The 7,307-nt window shown below is 29.2% G+C and overlaps 1 protein-coding gene across 2 annotated transcripts in view; it reads right to left on the bottom strand.

Moving 5' to 3' along the window:
- cv-c (crossveinless c) overlaps positions 1 to 799 on the bottom strand; it is a 713,946-nt gene extending 713,147 nt beyond the window's left edge. For both annotated transcript variants that reach the window (XM_067046074.1, XM_067046069.1), the window contains exon 1: positions 600 to 799. The gene's annotated coding sequence lies outside the window, so the exon portion shown is untranslated. The remainder of the gene's footprint in view (positions 1 to 599) is intronic.
- Positions 800 to 7,307: the final 6,508 nt, after the last annotated feature.

The following is a 7,307-nucleotide window of genomic DNA, read 5'->3' on the forward strand; positions in this document are numbered from 1 at the left end:
AGAGAGAGAGAGAGAGAGAGAGAGAGATTTGAAAAAAAGAAAAATTTGAATTATAAATTTGGATATCATTTTAGAAATTTTTAAAGTGTCCATAATTTAGGTATAAATCGCATTCTGAACCTCATCCAACTTTGAACATAAATTCGAATACAACAAAATCGTATTTAGTACGATTTTATGGTCTGAAGAATGAGTTTCAGAAGGGAGGGAATCCCATAAATAATTAATTGTTCAGGTTTTCTCGAAAAATTTCGTTTTCTTAATTAATCTCCTTCTGAGTATGTAATATTCATTTAAAAATTTAAGCAAAGCAAAGATTCATTTTTGCTTGTTTCTATTTGCACAATTCATAAGAGAATAAGTCAAGTAAGAATATTCCTTTGAAACAGCTGAGACTTCTCATTTGTTCGGTCACATTTCAAAATTTCAACTAAAGAATATATAAATAAAACATTACGATATTCAGGATAACACGAATAAACAAAATATACCGTCACAAGCATTTTTAAAAAAAAATCATCAAATTTAATAGAAAATAAAAATTCAAATTTGGAAAAAATTATTAACGCATAATAAAAAAAAAAAATTCTTTTACTTACAAAATTGTTCCACTTTCCACAATCAGAATTTTCTGAATGATGTAAATACCAACACTTGACACTCACGGAAAACTTCTACGAAACGAAATGTCAAAATAAAGTTAAATCACGAAGAGAGTCATACTAAATATTCAAAATGAAAACACGTACGAAATAAAAACTAAACGAAAACTGACGCCGAATGGTACTCACTGGACGAAAGTAGGCGGTAGACTGACGTCAACAACACTTGTTCAACAGACCCCGGCATCCCCCACTCCTCGGCAAACTACAAGTATCTGTTTACTTGCTCAGCCACAACAGAAATAAATTTTGGGCTGTACTGTTTCGACGAAAATAAATGTTTGTCAGATCAGAAACTACATGAACAAAGTTTGTTCTAGCCGATATTTCCTACCTAGCTTAGCAAATAATCATTCAATTAATTTAACTTACTGGATAGTTATTTTTTAATATGATAAAAAGATAATCAAACTAAATCTACTTAAAAAAATATAACACTAACCAACTGTAATAGTTTATCGTCCAGGCCTCGAAGTAAGATTAAATTATTGATCTTAAACATTTAATTTTTATTATAATTATAGTGGAAATTAATTGTGGATTTTATATGTCACGACTATAAACATGTTAAGGATGTTTAAAAAAAGAGAGAAATGATTCTCTTGATACTTTTATAGACATGAAACAGACAGTTTATGCTTCTTCGTCCTTATTACATCAGTTGATATGGTCACTATCTCGCCCAGCATATAGGTTTTATCACTAATTCATCAAAGGATTATGTGACCAATTAATAGAAGCTGGATTTACCTCTTACTGACCTCTCGACCTCGAATCGATTAATGAATGAAATAAATATAAACCGACAGAAATAAACTAAATGCAATGTTTTTAATTTAGCAGGAATTGAACTTGACCCAGTGACTGCCCTACAGAGCCTACTTACTCAATCCGTAATTAAAAGTTATAAAACGATAGTACAGGCATAAAATAATGTAATATAATTCAACTCACCAATTACATTCATGTCACAAGACAATTTATTGTAAGAATTAATGGGTTAGGATGGTTAAGGAGTTTGGAATGAAAAGAAGCATATCTGTTTTGGGCCAATTCTGCAATGAATGGGATGTTAAGGTCTTTGTGGTTGAGTTTATTTGTAACGTAATAAGGAGCATCATGGATTTTACATAGGATTTTGGATTGTAAGGATTGGATGCGGGAGGAATTTGATGGTTTGGTAGAGGCCCAAAGCTCAATTCCATATGTCCAAATTGGTCCGATTATAAATAAAGTATATAATAATTTTTTGTACTGAATGGGATTTTTCATACCCCCCGTAACGAAATAAATTATTGAACAGATACATATATGTAGTGAATGGAAAGTTTAGAGCGTTTGTCAAGTAAGTGTTGTTGCAATCGAAATCTACTTTTCTTTTCATTATATTTTTTTTTTTCAATTTAATGTAATTTACAACTATAAACAATAATACAATAGGTAAATATGCAGTATGTTTATATAAATTTAAATAGTTATTTTATAAAAATGTCACTCCGTATTACCGTGCCATTGTAAGGAGTAAGCAAACTACAGCAATAGTTTTTAGAATTTCAGTTCTCTTAGATTATGTAGAACCTATACAGCAGCGGTTCTCAAATTTTTATCCCAAAAAAGTTTGGGCAAAAATGCATACATAAAAAAAGCTATAAAACTAACTAAAAATAGAGCAATAAAAAAGAAAGAAGGAAAATGTAAACAACTATAATGCAGATAATGACCAAGATAACAAAAGCATATTATTTAATTAAATTCAAGAAAAGAAACCCTTAATGGTGGTGATAGGATATAAAATTATATATCTTATATACTTATATGTAATATAAGATATTTGAAAGTGAATGACAAATAATTGATTAAAAAAATAAAATAAAATAAAAAATAGGACTTTTAAAAATTAAATGTTTTGTAAACGAAGATATGAGAAATCAAATAATTACGATGGACTGAATAATGGATAGTTTGTCGAAAACGCCGTCCAAAAGATATAAATTAAGAAGTGTTAAAGTTTCATTCCTTGGTAATAATCGATAAATATAAAATGAATAATAAATAAATAATAAAATTTTACACTCTTAGCCAAACGTTAAATAATGAAGATAAGGTAAATTAATATTTTAAAATTGTGGACTTAACACTTTATCATTTAACATTAGGACCCAACTTTCCACAGCAGTGTTAATGAATGAAGTTGTCAGCTATGATACATGATACATTCACTACTCTCGGAACACAACCCTCTCATTCTGTGTGGTATTGCCACATTGTGGCAGGACATCATATTTGTAATCATTTAATAGCATAGTTTCAGGAGGACGGGAAAAGTGTATAGGTAAATTTGAAAACGGCGGAAATAGTTTGTGTTTTAAAAACATGTAGAACGTTTAGAAATTGACGTGATTCGTTCTCCAAAACATATTTTTTTGTAGGAATTACCTAGGATTGATGGTAAAAGTATGTAAAAGAGTGAGAATTTCATAATATTTAACAATGAAAAAGACCGTGTAGAAAATGTATATTTCTATAGAAACAAATATTTCTTCTAGCATTGACTACTTGCAAGTAGGATAGTGTGAAATCATGATTGAAAATGGTCGTATATTCCTGCAAAAACTGAGTGTGCCTGGAGGTCTTTAGACCTAGAGAATGTTCTTCCATTAATGTATATCTTTAAGCACGTAATAATAATATCGATTCCAGTTTAATTTTTAATATGAAGTGTTAAGGCCATATTTTATAATTAATTTGTGTTTTATTGTAAATAGTATTTATAATTATGAGAGATAATTGACCGTGGATGACTTACACGAGGAGAAGATGGTTGGGGGTGCGGTAAAAATAAAACACATAAGTTTATGTAACTTATTTAATCGAAAAATTATTTTCTGTATTCATTGGTTGTTATCTTGTTAGCCCTGATGAAGGCTAGAAATTCTAGCCGAAACGTTGGCATGACTAAATAAGTTACATAAACTTATTTGTGTTTTATTTCGACCGCACCCCCATCCATTAATTACATAAATGAGATAAAATAATTTTTTCATGAAGAAAATTCATTTTGAACAACATCCTACAGCTACTACAGATGATGACCATCCATTGTTTTAAATTTTGCGTTTTGGAAGGTCCTGTTTCAAAATTTCTTTTTTATTTAACTGCTCATGTAAACATAAAATATAAGATAGTAAAAATTATAAGAGATATTATTAATAATTCTAAATTGTTTACTGATATTGTTTCCCGATAATTGTCAAAAAATATTATTATTAAATAATATGCTAGCTAAATGATACTGGTACATCATAACTTCTCATTCAAAGGCTCCAAAACTATTTGTTACTAGAACCTTATAAGTGAGACAAAAGAAAGAAAAAAGGGACAAGGACACTACGTTGATTTGGAATCCATCGTACTGAAGTATTTCGGTAAATCAAACGTCTTGTAAAAGAATAAACATGGCCTATAAGCTGTCAATCCCTACTCACAATCACTGTGAAGTTATAAGCCAACGCACATGAAAAGAGTCGAATTCAAAACATCCTTCTTTTTTTGAATTCGATTAAAACACTCAAAATGTCAAATATGTATTATCAAATTTTAAAACAAATACCTACATAGAATAAAATCAGTATGCTAGCAGCATATGGCTATTCATATAATCTAAGATGGACTGCAAGAAATTTTCCATTTTTTTAGTGCAAGGATAAGAATTATTTTTAATAAATTAGGAATACATCTGGAGAAACGACTGACATGGAATCCTCATACAAGACTGAAAAGACAATAATTTTTTCGTCGATTCAAAAGGACTAGACAGAAGGTCTAAACTTCCAATCCATTTCAAAAGACTGATCTACATTACTATAATAAGGCCTATCTGAACATAAGAAGTTGAATTTTGGCGATCCATTGTTCTCGTATCCAATCCTTACAGTCCAAAATCCTTAATGCTCCTTACTTTGTCACAAATCAAGTCATCCATCAGGATCTCTATGTTCCATTTGTTGCCGATTTGGCCAGAACCAGATACCAATCCTTCTATAATAAACTTCACAAACACCCAAACCTACTTGTTTCTAACCCTTTTTCTTCTCTAGTAAGGTTATTGGGAGTTCTATCAATGGGTAGATTCTCCACATGTTTGTATCATGCCATTTAATATATAATTGCAAATTTACTAGTTGTATATAATTGTATACAGTAGTAAATAACAATAAATAAATTAATAACAAAAAATAAATAAGTAAAAGTAAAAATCACTATTTATTGTAAGTAGAATGTCTTATTTTTTGACTATTAATTCAGATATATCACCTAGATAGGTGATGAGATATATGGCCTTCCTAAAATAAAAAAAAATATCGTATATTATTAAAAAATATATATAAGACCGTAACTTTATATGTGAGTGTTCTGTACATAACATAATTACTCCTATATGATTTTCTATATACATATACTAAGCCTTTGCATGCGTTTCATCTGATAAAGTACGGTACAGATTAATGCTATTCGCTCATTATGCATCGCAAGCTTTACATACCTTCACAAGCATGTCATTCGCCTCATATAATTTATTAAATATTTTCGAATATTTATTATTAATATTACGAATATTAAATAGAAAATGATAAATATTCGACTCCAAAATTTCTGTATGTATAATTATTTAATTTAATATATAATTAGAGAGCCAAAATTATAATTGTTATTCCATTTTTTTTTACTGATAAATTAACATCTCTTAATAAGGTCTGGCTATAATACATTTTTTTTCAAATCAAATTTACAAAAAAAAACACAATTTGCTATTTTTTAGTTGGTTTAAAAATCAATGTCTTTTTACTTTTTTATTCAAATGGAAATGAAAATCTACTCCAAAATAATAAAATTTACATTTAAAGCTTGAGAAATAACTACTTTTAATAAACTAAAATAGGTATCAATCAAAAACAGGCAAATAAAATTTAAAATAATAAAAAATAAATTTCAACCACAAAAAAAAGAAAACTGTAATAGTGAAAATGTTCCACAAGAAAAGAGTAACAGAGAAAAATAATTCATAAATAGAGGAAAAGCTAAATGATAATAATTTATTGACGGAATACCTTGATTGCTTAAGTCTAAGAGCGTTTTAAGACGATAATGAACTTCAACATACAAAAGTATTGCATTTCATGCAACTTATGGTGTTGGCATTAATACTTGCAACATAAGCGCGCTCTGTCGACACGATATTACTAATTTATGGTAGGCTCTACGGTGGCAATAGTAATAAAAGTGAGTACTTAGCTTTCAAAAGGGTTTGACGCCACACTTGATGCAATCTGTTCACACAATACATACTCAAGTAAAAATAAGTTAAAATTTATTGTCTATATATCACAGGAAAAGAGGAATATTCGGTCAAAATAATGCATTATTACAAATAGTTTTAAACAAAACGGATTTTAGCAGCAATTTTAAAAAACATTGTTGAAAATGCAATCAACGGGAGCGCAGGGAAGTCTCTTAATCGATATGTGTCCATAAATACATTTACTTAAAAAAAGAGGAGAGATATTAATAAATGAGTCATCTTATTTGCATTATATTTTGCTGAGCAGGAATGGGTCATCAGCCTCGAACTAATTCATTAACGACGTCAATTAAATAATACATGATTCGAGACAAAAGATTCGAAATACAATAAAGTGATTTTTTTTTCTTTTAAAACCCATAGGTCTAATGGGTTTGATATAAAGTGGGTTGGTAACATTAATAATCAATTATTATAGTTTATTATATAAGCCCCATGGGTGCGCGGAATGAAATTAACCTCATATGGGGAAACGGGTTGAGGGTATCCTGTTTTTTTGCATTAGGTAATAAATTTGAAGAGGAGGCTGAGGAAATTGGATATTTTGGAAAGGGGTGGTCTGTATTTTGTGTCAGTCTGATGGTTACGGGTCTCACCAGGAATCAAGTGAATCCATCATCTAACCGACCTGATATGCTGTCTATAAAATAATATTTTACTCAATGGGATTAATGGGATTATATTTAACATTGCTTAATTTTTTCACTATTATTTCGTTCTTCATTTATATATATATATATATATATAATATATTTGTTAAACTATCATCTTTACTGCTCAGTGATACAATGCCAAGCAACAATAAAATAAATTTCATCTTATTATAAAGCAAATAGAAGAAAAGATAATGAGATAGTCGAGCCATTAACATAACTCATTATCTTATTTTATATATACCGTGATGTTGAAGGTTTCGTCTTGCTCAGTGTGGCACACAAGTGGTAGCGAAAGGCGCCAGAGGTCAGCAAAGGAAAAAAGGAACAGTTTACCCTCCAATAGGTGATTGCAAAGTTCAGTTGATAAATGATCACTGATTTTTCTGGTAATTTTATTTTATTTTTTTCCGATTACGTTATGTAAACAACATGAAACAAACTTTTACTACTAGATTGATTTTTCTCAAGCTATAGAGGTAATTATAATCACAAAGTTGTTCAAATCCCAACTGTGATTAAGATAGTTACTCCAAATTTTCAAAATGTGACTGAGGATAACTTTTCACTAGAAATTTTTTTTTGTTTTATTTTAGTTCAGTTACCTAATTTCAACCAACTGTTTATATATAT

This window comes from Halyomorpha halys, unplaced genomic scaffold (assembly GCF_000696795.3).
Source record: "Halyomorpha halys isolate HHAL.00 unplaced genomic scaffold, Hhal_1.1 Scaffold603.1, whole genome shotgun sequence".
Classification (NCBI taxonomy): Eukaryota; Metazoa; Arthropoda; class Insecta; order Hemiptera; family Pentatomidae; genus Halyomorpha; species Halyomorpha halys.